Consider the following 13,783-nt stretch of genomic DNA (forward strand, 5'->3'; position numbering starts at 1 on the left):
TGGAAAAAATGGAGGAGAAGTAAGTGAACCTGACCCATTGGCTTATGAATATATAAGCTACTCTGGTATTGAAATTTGATGGAGATTTGGAGACCTTTCCTATCCGAAATTAATCGATCTTATTTAGTTGATCGAACTCCCTATTTGGTTGTTGATTGAATGTTTCGTCGGATCGATTTTTATGATCTCTTCTCCCTTCCTTGGACAGAAAGAGATATAGATCCTGAAGTAAGTCCATTCCGAGCCGAATTACGGACAACGTATTTTCTCTGTTTAGACGAAATTGATACACAAATAAAATATGTGATTCTGTTACGATGTACTAAATATTTTCATATGAATGTACCGTATGGTGATTACACCGGTGAGAAACGGATCGAAATTAAGATGTGAAAAGAGAAAACAAAAGGGAAAAAAAAGGGTTTCACTTTTGGATCACAATGGTTCAATATATAACTTCTTGCTATAGAAGGAGAAGAACTTTGGAGTCATTTCATTTAGCTCTATGAGTTATGAAAAAATCGACTCGTTCCTGCCCGTAGACTCATTCGTATCGGACCACGATGTAGTATACATAGAGATGGATGAGAGAGAATAGAAATACTCCTTTTCATTTTGTTGCATTGCAGAAGGTTCAAGACGAGAATGAATAAAAAATATTGAATGGAATATATATTGTGAATAGAATCTGGTCAATGGAAGGCAGAAAGCGCACTTCCCTCCCCTTAAATTGTTCCATCGATGTTATTCAATAGGTGATTCGAGGATCAGATAGGAACTCTGAAAACTCGGGATCGAGCGATCATGCATTTACCTATATTGAATCGGTTCGGTCGAGTTTCAAATATTTGTTCCAACAACGAATCTTCGGAACCCTATTTTTTTTTGAAAGGATGATGGATGAAAAATTGTCCCCAATTCATCGTATACCTTTTGATCATATAGGGTGCTCGGAAATGGTCGAAATAGTGAAATAGGAGGATCGCTATGACTATAGCCCTTGGAAAGTCTTCTAAAGAAGAAAAAACTTTATTTGATACTGTGGATGACTGGCTACGCAGAGACCGTTTCGTTTTTGTGGGTTGGTCCGGTCTATTGCTCTTTCCTTGTGCCTATTTTGCCTTAGGTGGATGGTTCACGGGTACAACCTTTGTGACTTCATGGTATACTCACGGATTGGCCAGTTCCTATCTGGAAGGTTGTAATTTCCTAACTGCCGCAGTTTCTACTCCTGCTAATAGTTTAGCACATTCTTTGCTGCTATTATGGGGTCCCGAAGCACAAGGAGATTTGACTCGTTGGTGTCAATTAGGTGGTCTATGGACCTTCGTTGCTCTTCACGGTGCTTTCGGTCTAATAGGTTTCATGTTACGTCAATTTGAACTTGCTCGATCTGTACAATTGCGACCTTATAATGCAATTGCATTCTCTGCTCCAATTGCTGTCTTTGTTTCTGTATTTTTGATCTATCCATTGGGACAGTCCGGTTGGTTTTTCGCACCTAGTTTTGGTGTAGCAGCTATTTTCCGTTTTATCCTCTTCTTTCAAGGTTTTCATAATTGGACCTTGAATCCATTTCATATGATGGGAGTTGCCGGAGTATTGGGTGCTGCTCTTCTATGCGCTATTCATGGTGCTACCATGGAAAATACTTTATTTGAAGATGATGATGGTGCAAATACGTTCCGTGCTTTTAACCCGACTCAAGCCGAAGAGACTTATTCCATGGTCACTGCTAACCGCTTCTGGTCCCAGATTTTTGGGGTTGCTTTTTCCAATAAACGTTGGTTACATTTCTTCATGTTATTTGTGCCAGTGACCGGTTTATGGATGAGTGCCATTGGAGTAGTTGGTCTAGCTCTAAACTTACGTGCCTATGATTTTGTTTCCCAGGAGATCCATGCAGCAGAAGATCCTGAATCTGAGACTTTCTACACAAAAAATATTCTCCTGAACGAAGGTATTCGTGCTTGGATGGCGGCTCAAGATCAGCCTCATGAAAACCTTATATTCCCTGAGGAGGTCCTACCCCGTGGAAACGCTCTTTAATGGAACTATAGCTTTAGCTGGTCGTGATCAAGAAACCACTGGTTTCGCTTGGTGGGCCGGTAATGCCCGACTTATCAATTTGTCGGGTAAATTGCTTGGGGCTCACGTGGCTCATGCCGGATTAATTGTATTCTCGGCCGGAGCAATGAACCTATTCGAAGTGGCTCATTTCGTACCGGAAAAACCTATGTATGAACAAGGATTGATTCTGCTTCCCCATCTAGCTACTCTAGGATGGGGAGTCGGTCCTGGTGGGGAAATCGTGGACACTTTTCCATATTTTGTATCTGGGGTACTTCACTTAATTTCTTCTGCGGTTTTAGGTTTTGGTGGTATTTATCATGCACTCATAGGACCCGAAACTTTAGAAGAATCTTTTCCATTCTTTGGCTATGTATGGAAAGATAGAAACAAAATGACCACAATTTTGGGTATTCACCTAATCTTGCTAGGTGTTGGTGCTTTTCTTCCAGTGCTAAAAGCTTTGTATTTTGGAGGTGTATATGATACTTGGGCTCCCGGCGGTGGAGATGTAAGAAAAATTACGAACCCGACACTTAACCCAAGTGCTATATTTGGTTATTTACTGAAATCTCCTTTCGGAGGAGAAGGATGGATCGTTAGCGTGGACAATCTAGAAGATGTAATTGGAGGACATGTATGGTTAGGTTCCATTTGTATCTTCGGTGGTATCTGGCATATCTTAACCAAACCTTTTGCATGGGCTCGCCGTGCATTCGTATGGTCCGGAGAAGCTTATTTGTCCTATAGTTTAGCGGCTCTATCCCTCTTTGGTTTTATTGCTTGTTGTTTTGTTTGGTTCAACAATACCGTTTATCCCAGTGAATTTTATGGGCCCACCGGCCCAGAAGCCTCTCAAGCTCAAGCGTTTACTTTTTTAGTTAGAGACCAACGTCTTGGAGCTAGTGTGGGGTCTGCCCAAGGACCTACTGGTTTAGGTAAATACCTTATGCGTTCTCCGACTGGAGAAATTATCTTTGGAGGGGAAACGATGCGTTTTTGGGATCTCCGTGCTCCTTGGTTGGAACCCCTAAGGGGCCCTAATGGTTTGGATCTGAGCAAGTTGAGAAAAGACATACAGCCTTGGCAGGAACGACGTTCAGCAGAATATATGACTCATGCTCCTTTAGGTTCTTTAAATTCTGTGGGTGGTGTAGCTACCGAAATCAATGCGGTGAATTATGTCTCTCCCCGAAGTTGGTTATCCACCTCCCATTTCGTTCTAGGATTTTTCTTCTTCGTAGGTCATTTGTGGCATGCGGGAAGGGCTCGTGCAGCTGCAGCAGGATTTGAGAAAGGGATTGATCGTGATTTCGAACCTGTCCTTTCCATGACTCCTCTTAACTGAAACAATAGATCAAACCAGATGGAAGAAAAATCGATTCAATTTCATTACATCTATCTCCCATATCGGCGGGATAGGAGTCTTTTCAAATACTCTTTTTCCAACTGGATCCTTGTAGCTCGGCTATATACAGCCGAGCTATTCTCTTTTTTTTTTTTATTGGACCGGTAAATGCAATTGTTGAAAAACAAAAGGAGAGAGAGGGATTCGAACCCTCGATAGTTTTTTTATCTATACCGGTTTTCAAGACCGGAGCCATTAACCACTCGGCCATCTCTCCCGGGGACAACTTCTATTCTACCCCTTCGTATAATCCCTAACTATAAGCATAAAGTCGGGTCGATACCAACTATACCTGTGACATATGATGATTTTTCATCATCTGGAATGGAAAAAAAAGAAACGAATTTCCCTCTCCTCTCACACTCAAATATCAAATTGAAAAAGTTTGAAAGCTCGATCAATTTATGGTCAAATCCTTTCCATAGTGCATTTGATCAGAATTGAAAATTGGGGATCGGATGGTATAGTCTATTCAATCTGTTGGGAGCTTGTAAGATCACAACCATGACTATTGCTTTCCAATCGGCTGTGTTTGCATTAATTGCTATTTCATTTTTACTAGTGATTGGTGTACCTGTTGCACTTGCCTCTCCCGATGGTTGGTCAAGTAGCAAAAATGTTGTATTTTCGGGTGTATCATTATGGATCGGATCAGTCCTTTTTGTAGGTATCCTTAATTCTTTCATATCTTAGATATGTTCTAGATGTTTTAGGTTCACACTCCCTCCCCCTCCTCCCGGAGGGCTTTATAGCTTTTCTGAAGGGCCTTTTACTTCAGGCCCAAGGAGGAGGGGTTTTCCATATCCGTAATTGAATTAATAATTGGACCATTCAAAAATGGTATCTACTTACGAATGGGATTGAACATATATGTATTTTCCATTTCAATTATATGAATATCTATATATTCATATAATTGAAATGCGGGTATGGTTGAATGGTAAAATTTCTCTTTGCCAAGGAGAAGATGCGGGTTCGATCCCCGCTACCCGCCCTTCACATGGAATATGAAAAAGAATAGTTCATGTATTGATCGTTTCTTTTCCTCACTTATAATTCAATTATAAATTTATAAGTGAGAGAGCAATCCTTTCCGGACCAAAATACTTCGTATGTTCTGGTCTGGCGGAGACAGGATTTGAACCCGTGACCTCAAGGTTATGAGCCTTGCGAGCTACCAGACTACTCTACTCCGCACCATTGATTTATATCATAATCAGAATGGGTACACAAAACAATAATGGGATATAGTACCCCTATCCCTATATAGGGATAGGGGTACTATATCCCATTATCACAAGAAACTTCAATTACTTTTTTCTTTTCCTACCAACTCGATTTTTTTATCCCGGGCAATAAACATGCGTGGGCCATCTCACGGAGTATGTGTCCGGACAATCCAAAGTCTCGATAGTTGGCTCTAGGTCTTCCAGTCGAAGAACAACGTCGATGGAGACGTGTAGGTGCACTATTACGTGGTGAAGATTGCAATTTTCTATGAATTTCCCATTTGTCATCCAATGATGACACTTTGCTTTTTTCCTCCAAAGATTGACGAATTAAATGATATTTCCGTTCCAGTGCTTGTCTCTTCTTCTCTCTCTGAATGAGACTCTTTCTCGCCATAATAGTTCAGTTGGTACTATTACCTACCAGGAATCAAAATATAGATCAGATTTTAGATGGAGTAATATTATGTTGATTACTTTTTCTCTGTGGGGTATTGTCATTGTATCAATGACAATACCCCACAGAGAAATTGATGAAGAAGAATTAACCAAATTTACCTGATGTAGAGGCAATTAAAAAAGCTGCATAAGTGAATATATAACCTACGGAAAAGTGAGCTAATCCAACTAATCGTGCTTGAACAATGGAAAGGGCTACTGGCTTGTCTCTCCATCGAACTAAATTAGCTAAAGGCGTGCGTTCATGGGCCCATGCAAGAGTTTCGATCAGTTCCTGCCAATATCCACGCCAGGAAATAAGGAACATAAATCCAGTAGCCCAAACAAGATGCCCGAATAAGAACATCCACGCCCAAACAGATAAACTGTTCATACCAAAAGGATTGTATCCATTAATAAGTTGTGAAGAATTTAACCATAGATAATCTCTTGACCATCCCATTAAATAAGTGGAAGACTCATTAAATTGTGCTACATTACCCTGCCATAATGTTATATGCTTCCAATGCCAATAGAAAGTAACCCATCCAATAGTATTCAACATCCAGAAAACTGCTAAATAAAAAGCATCCCAGGCCGAGATATCGCAAGTACCACCCCGTCCCGGACCATCGCAAGGAAAACTATAACCAAAATCTTTTTTATCTGGCATTAACCTGGAACCACGCGCATCCAAAGCACCTTTAACTAGGATCAATGTAGTTGTATGCAAACCTAGAGCAATAGCATGATGAACCAAAAAGTCTCCAGGACCAATTGTTGAGAACAATGAATTATTATTATCATTAATAGCATTTAACCAACCGGGTAACCATATGCTCTTACCTGCATCGAATGATGGACCACTTGTTGAAGATAGGAGTATATCGAAACCATATAACGTCTTACCATGAGCAGATTGTATCCACTGAGCAAATATGGGCTCGATCAAGATTTGTTTTTCTGGAGTACCGAAAGCAAGCATAACATCATTATGGACATAAAGTCCCAAGGTATGGAAACCTAGTAATAAACTAACCCAACTAAGATGAGATATTATAGCTTCTTTCTGCTCCAACATTCTCGCCAATACATTATCCTTATTCTGTTCCGGATTATAATCCCTAATGAGGAATATAGCTCCATGAGCAAAGGCTCCTGTCATAATGAACCCGGCAATGTATTGATGATGAGTATATAATGCAGCTTGGGTGGTGAAGTCTTGTGCTATGAATGCATAAGGGGGTAAAGAATACATGTGTTGAGCTACCAAGGAAGTTATAACCCCCAAAGAAGCTAAAGCAAGACCCAATTGAAAATGAAGAGAATTATTGATTGTGTTATAAAGACCCTTATGTCCGTGTCCTAATAGGCCTCCTGGAGGAACATGTGCCTCCAAAATATCTTCCATACTGTGACCAATCCCAAAGTTGGTTCTATACATATGACCAGCAATTGAAAAAACAAGTGCAATAGCTAAATGATGATGAGCCATATCAGTCAGCCATAAACTTTGAGTTTGTGGATGGAATCCTCCGAGAAAAGTTAGAATAGCAGTTCCCGCCCCTTGGGAGGTACCGAATAAGTGACTACTAGAATCAGGATTTTGAGCATAGAGATTCCACTGACCTGTGAAAAGCGGTTCTAAACCTTCGGGATGCGGTAATACATCCAAAAAATTATCCCATCTGACGTGCACTCCCCTTGATTCAGGAATAGCGACATGAACTAAATGCCCTGTCCAAGCTAGAGAACTGACTCCGAAGAGTCCTGACAAATGATGATTGAGACGGGATTCGGCATTTTTGAACCATGAAACACTTGGTCTCCATTTAGGTTGTAGATGTAACCTACCCGCTATTAAAAAGATGACAGAAAGAAATAGCAAGAAAAGAGCTCCAGCATAAAGATCTTCGTTAGTGCGTAAGCCAATGGTATACCACCACTGATAAACACCGGAATAAGCAATATTGACCGGACCGGGAGCACCTCCTCGGGTAAAGGCTTCTATAGCTGGTTGACCAAAATGAGGATCCCAAATTGCATGAGCAATGGGTCTTACATGTAAGGGATCGCGTACCCATGCTTCAAAATTGCCTTGCCAAGCCACATGGAACAAATTACCAGAGGTCCACAGAAAGATTATTGCCAACTGACCAAAGTGGGAAGCAAAAATTTTATGATAAAGGCGTTCTTCGGTAATATCATCATGACTCTCAAAGTCATGTGCGGTCGCAATACCGAACCAAATACGACGAGTAGTTGGGTCCTGAGCCAAGCCTTGGCTGAACTTTGGAAATCTTGATGCCATATACTTTTCAAATCCTCCTAGCCTTTATCCTATTGCAATAATTCTTGCCAGGAAGAACGCCCATGTTGTGACGATTCCACCCAGAAGGTAATGAGCTACTCCTACAGCACGTCCCTGTACAATGCTCAAGGCTCTGGGCTGGATAGCAGGAGCAACCTTCAATTTGTTATGGGCCCAAACAATAGATTCAATGAGTTCTTGCCAATACCCACGGCCGTTGAATAAGAACATTAAACTGAAGGCCCAAACAAAATGAGCACCTAAAAATAAAAGACCATATGCAGATAATGAAGAACCATAAGATTGGATCACTTGAGAGGCTTGTGCCCATAGAAAGTCACGGAGCCACCCGTTAATCGTAATGGAACTTTGTGCAAAGTTTCCTCCCGTAATATGAGTTACCACTCCCTGATCACTTATATTACCCCAAACATCGGACTTCATTTTCCAGCTGAAATGGAATATTACTACCGAAATTGCATTGTACATCCAGAATAAACCAAGGAAGACATGATCCCAGGCAGATACTTGACATGTTCCTCCTCTACCAGGTCCATCACAAGGAAAGCGAAAACCCAGATTCGCTTTATCAGGTATTAAACGGGAGCTACGGGCAAATAGAAAACCTTTAAGTAGGATTAAAACAGTCACATGGATAGTAAATGCATGAATGTGATGTACCAAAAAATCCGCGGTTCCTAATGGAATTGGTAACAAAGCCACTTTGGAACCTACTGTCACCAAATCACCACCTCCCCAGGTTAAGCTGGTACTCGCTGTTGCACCAGGAGCTGTTGAACCAGGTGCTGAAGCATGAGTGTTTTGTATCCATTGCGCAAAGATAGGTTGTAATTGTATAGCAGTATCTGAGAACATATCTTGAGGACGTCCTAGAGCGCTCATAGTATCATTATGAATATACAGACCAAAACTATGGAAACCTAAGAATATACATACCCAGTTGAGGTGTGATACAATTGCATCACGATGTCTAAGAACGCGATCTAATAAATTGTTGTATTGAGTAGTCGGGTCATAGTCTCTTACCATAAAAATCGTTGCATGTGCAGCAGCGCCAACTATGATAAACCCACCAATCCACATATGATGTGTGAACAGAGAGAGTTGGGTACCATAATCAGTAGCTAGGTATGGGTAGGGAGGCATCGAATACATGTGGTGAGCTACAACAATAGTTAAAGATCCTAACATAGCTAGGTTAACAGCTAGCTGAGCATGCCACGAGGTAGTTAAGATCTCGTAAAGACCTTTATGGCCCTCCCCCGTAAATGGACCTTTATGAGCTTCTAAAAGGTCCTTGAGATTATGGCCAATGCGCCAATTGGTCTTATACATATGACCAGCTATCAGGAAAAGAACTGCAATAGCCAAATGATGATGCGCAGTATCGGTCAACCACAGACCCCCCGTTACTGGATTTAATCCTCCACGAAAAGTCAAAAAGTCTGAATATTCCGACCAATTCAGGGTTAAAAATGGGGTCACTCCCTTAGCAAAACTGGGATAAAGTTGAGCCAAAAGATCGCGATTGAAAATAAATTCATGAGGAAGTGGTATCTCTTTAGGATCCACTCCAGCGTCTAGAAGTTGGTTAATGGGTAGAGAGACATGTATTTGGTGTCCTGCCCAAGATAGAGATCCAAGTCCTAGTAACCCTGCTAAATGATGGTTCAACATGGATTCTACTTCCTGGAACCAAGCCAATTTTGGGGCAGCTTTGTGATAATGGAACCAACCAGCAAAAAGCATTAACGCTGCAAAGATCAATGCACCAATTGCAGTGCAGTAAAGTTGTAATTCACTGGTTATTCCAGATGCTCGCCAAATCTGGAAGAACCCAGAGGTTATTTGTATCCCTCGAAAACCTCCACCTACATCCCCATTCAATATTTCTTGGCCTACTATTGGCCAAACTATTTGGGCACTGGGTTTGATGTGAGTGGGATCAGCCAGCCATGCTTCATAATTGGAGAAACGAGCGCCGTGATAGTACATCCCACTTAGCCAAATAAAGATGATGGCTAGTTGACCAAAATGAGCGCTAAATATTTTGCGAGAAATATCTTCCAAATTATTAGTATGGCTATCAAAATCGTGAGCATCAGCATGTAAGTTCCAGATCCAAGTGGTAGTATCAGGACCTTTAGCTAGCGTCCTTGAGAAATGACCAGGTTTGGCCCATTTTTCAAAAGATGTTTTTACAGTATCTCTATCAACTACGACCTTTACTTTCTTTACTTCTGGTTCCGGTGAACGAATGGTCATTGAATTCTCCTCTTTTCGGACGGGACTTAAATAATAAGAAACCTGCCAATAGCAATTAGTGAACTTACGAGAGATATATCTCAACTCGTTTCTCCCTTTATTTTCTAGTTTATGACTGGAGCGACTATGATACGGGAGTCAATCTGAGGCAGGTGTTCAATTCTATTATGACATATCTTTTGAGGTGCTCAATGGACCGCGGGCTTTTTTGCATGAAAAAGCCTTTTTTTTGTAATTTTAAAAAAGCAACGGTGATTATTACACTACACCGTTTCTAGATGGATAAATAAATATATCTGTATATATGGATATATATATATATATTTATTTATCCATCTATTGATACTCCTCCGTATGTCCCATATAAAAGGCCATCCATTATAAATCGTTATTCATGGATCATTAATGAAAAAAATATCCAGCCAGATGGATTTTACCCCTATTAAGAAGATCCGTCAACAATCCAGAATCAGAAAAGGTATTCTTTTTATATTGTAAATATATTCCTATAAGATGTCGACGAAATAGAATCTAATTTTTGGGAATATTCTGGAAAAATCCCATTGATTTCGAGTCAGATATTCAATAATGAAAACGATTTCCCAATAATAGAAACTCTCATTCTCCAAAGCGTCCTGTAATCTTTAACCAATTTTGTGCTTCGATGTAATTGCCTGGAGCAAGTGCTATAGCTTGTTCCCAATACTCAGCAGCTTGATCGAACCAAGCCTCCGCAGTTTCAGGATCTCCCTGTCGAATGGCCTGTTCTCCTCGGTCGGGATAGGTAAACTTGGAAAAGTTTTCTTCCCTCAGAACCGTACTTGAGAGTTTCCTACCTCATACGGCTCAATCCACTATTCTTTAGTCCTCTACCAAAATTTCCAAAGAATTGGAGATGATTCATTGGGAGTTCATATTAACCAAAGGACCAAAAAAAGTCAATGACATGAGTTTCTGATTTAACTTCCAATCAATTCAATGATCAGGTTCTATCTTTTCTCCTACCCTCAAAAAGATGAAGTATATCTCTTTCTATATTTCAGATTGATTGTCCAAATCAAAGTCTTTTTGCAAGGTAACTATCTCAGTTCCGTATAGAATTTTTGGAGAGTACTCTCTGGCTGGAGTACTTCACATCTTTAGGATCTGATGCTACACCGCTGCTCAATAGCTTAGTAGATCAACTCTATTACATAAGTTGATTCCTGATTCTTGTCAATGAGCAGATTTGATCGTATCAGCCCGAACCTTCTTTCAATAATTGATCTTTATGGTGCTTCCATCATCAATTGAATTTATTATCCATGGAATATTTAGGCTCTATCTATTCATATTCGGGCTCCTATGAGAGTTTTTTTCGCTACAGCTGATAAAATACCGTTACTTGGGAGTTGATTTAGACAATCGGGCAGGTAGAAACGAATAGTGTCCAGCAGAAAAAGAAGAATTGGGCTATCTAGGGGAAAACCAGGATGAATTAGAGTGGCAGGATCAGGTCAATTCATTTCATTATGGTCTGGAAAGAGTAGCCCGTTGTCACTATCATCCTCGCAGTCAAGTTTTGTTACAACCAATATTTTTCCATCAATTAACGTACTCATCTATTGACAGGCACCTTCATTAGGCTGAGGGAGGGACAGATTCACCTCTATATATGTTCGTTAGTCACCTGTTCAATGGGGGTCTGCTCTGGGTCTGGGATGCAATTCTCTCTCCCAGCAAAGCAATATTGGATTGGAGCCATATGGTGAGGGCCGCCATCGAGAGGATGCGTAAGCAGGCTCGACTGTTAAGGCCGCCATCACCTTTAGGTGCTCGACCATAAGGGCCGCCATCGAGAGGTGGGCTGGTCGATTAACCGAGCGAGGGCTGGTCAACCAAAGCGTAATGAAATCTCATATCGGTTTCTGAATGCCTTCAGTGACCTCCTCAAGGAGTGAGTCAACTTGCTCTATAGGAGGCTGGGTGGATCAATAATAGCTCTGAAGGTACTCTGAGTGTTAGGGCTAGAGAAGCTAGAAGGCTCTATAGATGGGTTTTTGGGTGCTCTAGGAGTGCACTGAAGGGCTCTATATGAGGTTGGGCTTGCTCAAGAAGTTTTCATAAATTTTCAAACTGGATCCATAAGCATCAAATGATCATCAAGTATAAGAGAATCACCCAGTCAACTGTAGTAACCAGATTAACAATAATAGGACCAAACCCAGAACACAGCAATGATAAACAAAGATTTTAAGAGAAGTAAGAACCCTGATCAACTGCTCGCCTGCTTACGTAAGCACCCTGCTCAACTGCTTGCCTGCTTACAGTACTCACCCTGCTCAACTGCTTGCTTGCTTACAGTACGCACCCTACTCAACTGCTCGCCTGCTTACGTACGCACCCTGCTCAACTGTTCGCCTACGTACCTCGCTCTGAGTCCATTGAACTGCCTGCGGACTTCCGCACCTGCAACCCTTCTATGCCTGCGTATGTACGCACTTGCAACCCTTCTGTGCCTGCGTATGTACTCACCTGCAACCCTTCTGTGCCTGCGTATGTACGCACCCGAAACGCTTCGTGCCTGCGTATGTACGCACTTTTCGTTCACTGTACCTGCATACCTTCGGGCATAGATGCTTTCAAGACTTCAGAAATAACCCAGACAGTCAGATCTACAGATCTGAACGTGCGCCGAAAAGATCTCTATCCATCAGTAGATTTGCCTTATTTAGATCTAGACATACTCCCAAGAGATCATAATATTTCAGATCTAGCCCTCATAAGATATTCAACCCAAAACATGCTCAAGCAAAATGATCTCCTTTGCTTTATATAGGAAAGCTCTTCCTCAAATCATGGATCAATACCACGAGCCGACACCATAATAACACAAATACCGTCGGCTAAATACCAAAGGTTAAACATAAGGAACCCCACGTGTGCTTTTCTTTGCCTTGAAATGTGTGCACTGGGGGTACGCACCTCCTGAACGGGATAACTGCGGGTATGTACGCACTTTATGTAACACCGACCTGCGTGTACGCATCTTATGTAAGGTGTACCTGCGTACCCCTTATTTTCTTCAATATTTAATAGCTGATCATCAATCTTTGCTGCTGATTTGAAGTACTGTGATCTATCACTTGAATGGGTTGCCATCAAGGACAACACTTTAGCCATAATGCCAACAATCTCCCCCTTTGGACTTGATGGCAACCTCAAAACTTCAGCTTCATTCTCCCCCTTTGACATCAAGGGCAAAGGGTTATGCTCCCCCTAAGAACATGCTCCCCCTGAATATGAACCAGATCTGCAACGAAGAACCATAATCCACCTTGAAAGAGATAGAGACATATTGCAGCTACTTCTAAGATCTCCTTCTGCACATCCTCCATAATGCCAACAATGCATTATATGCTCCCCCTGAACCTGTACCATCAATCAGAAGAGGTTCAGCAATAAGATGATGCATCAACAACCCCCAGCTTTTGCCTGAGATATTCAAAAGTGTCCCTTGGCAATGATTTGGTGAGAATATCAACAACTTGTTACTTAGAAGGAACATACTCCAATTTGACCTTCTGTTCAAGCACTTGTTCCTGGAGAAAATGATACTTGATTGGTATGTGATTGGTTTTTGAATGCATAACAGGATTCTTTGAGATGTTGATTGCACTTGTGTTATCACATAAGATGGGGATTGGTGGTGTACAAGTGATTTGAAAATCCTGCAAAGTCTGCATCATCCAAAGGAGTTGGGTGCACCAAGAGGCAGCAGCAACATATTCCGCTTCAGCTGTAGACAAGGCAATCGAACTCTGTTTCTTGCTGAACCAAGATACCAGTCTGTAACCCATAAAGAACGCACCACCACTTGTGCTTTTCCTGTCATCCACGCTTCCGACCCAATCTGCATCTGTATAAGCATGAAGTGTAAGATCTATATCTCTAGGATACCATAAGCCATAATTTTGAGTCCCTTGAAGATATTTGAAAATTCTCTTCACTGCCTGAAGATGAGTCTCCTTCGGATTTTCCTGAAATCTTCCAACTATTCCA

General features: G+C 41.3%; 3 non-coding genes across 3 annotated transcripts; 1 reads left to right on the forward strand and 2 right to left on the reverse strand.

The window, feature by feature from the left end:
* Positions 1-3,607: 3,607 nt before the first annotated feature.
* Positions 3,608-3,695, reverse strand: TRNAS-UGA (transfer RNA serine (anticodon UGA)). The gene has a single exon. It is a non-coding gene; the product is annotated as a tRNA-Ser (tRNA).
* A 706-nt stretch (positions 3,696-4,401) lies between these two features.
* Positions 4,402-4,472, forward strand: TRNAG-GCC (transfer RNA glycine (anticodon GCC)). The gene has a single exon. It is a non-coding gene; the product is annotated as a tRNA-Gly (tRNA).
* Positions 4,473-4,601: 129 nt separating this feature from the next.
* Positions 4,602-4,675, reverse strand: TRNAM-CAU (transfer RNA methionine (anticodon CAU)). Its single transcript has one exon. It is a non-coding gene; the product is annotated as a tRNA-Met (tRNA).
* Between the last annotated feature and the right edge of the window lie 9,108 nt (positions 4,676-13,783).

This window comes from Pinus tabuliformis, chromosome 7 (assembly GCF_031772625.1).
Source record: "Pinus tabuliformis cultivar Carrire ecotype Pingquan chromosome 7, CPIR1, whole genome shotgun sequence".
NCBI classification, from domain to species: Eukaryota; Viridiplantae; Streptophyta; class Pinopsida; order Pinales; family Pinaceae; genus Pinus; species Pinus tabuliformis.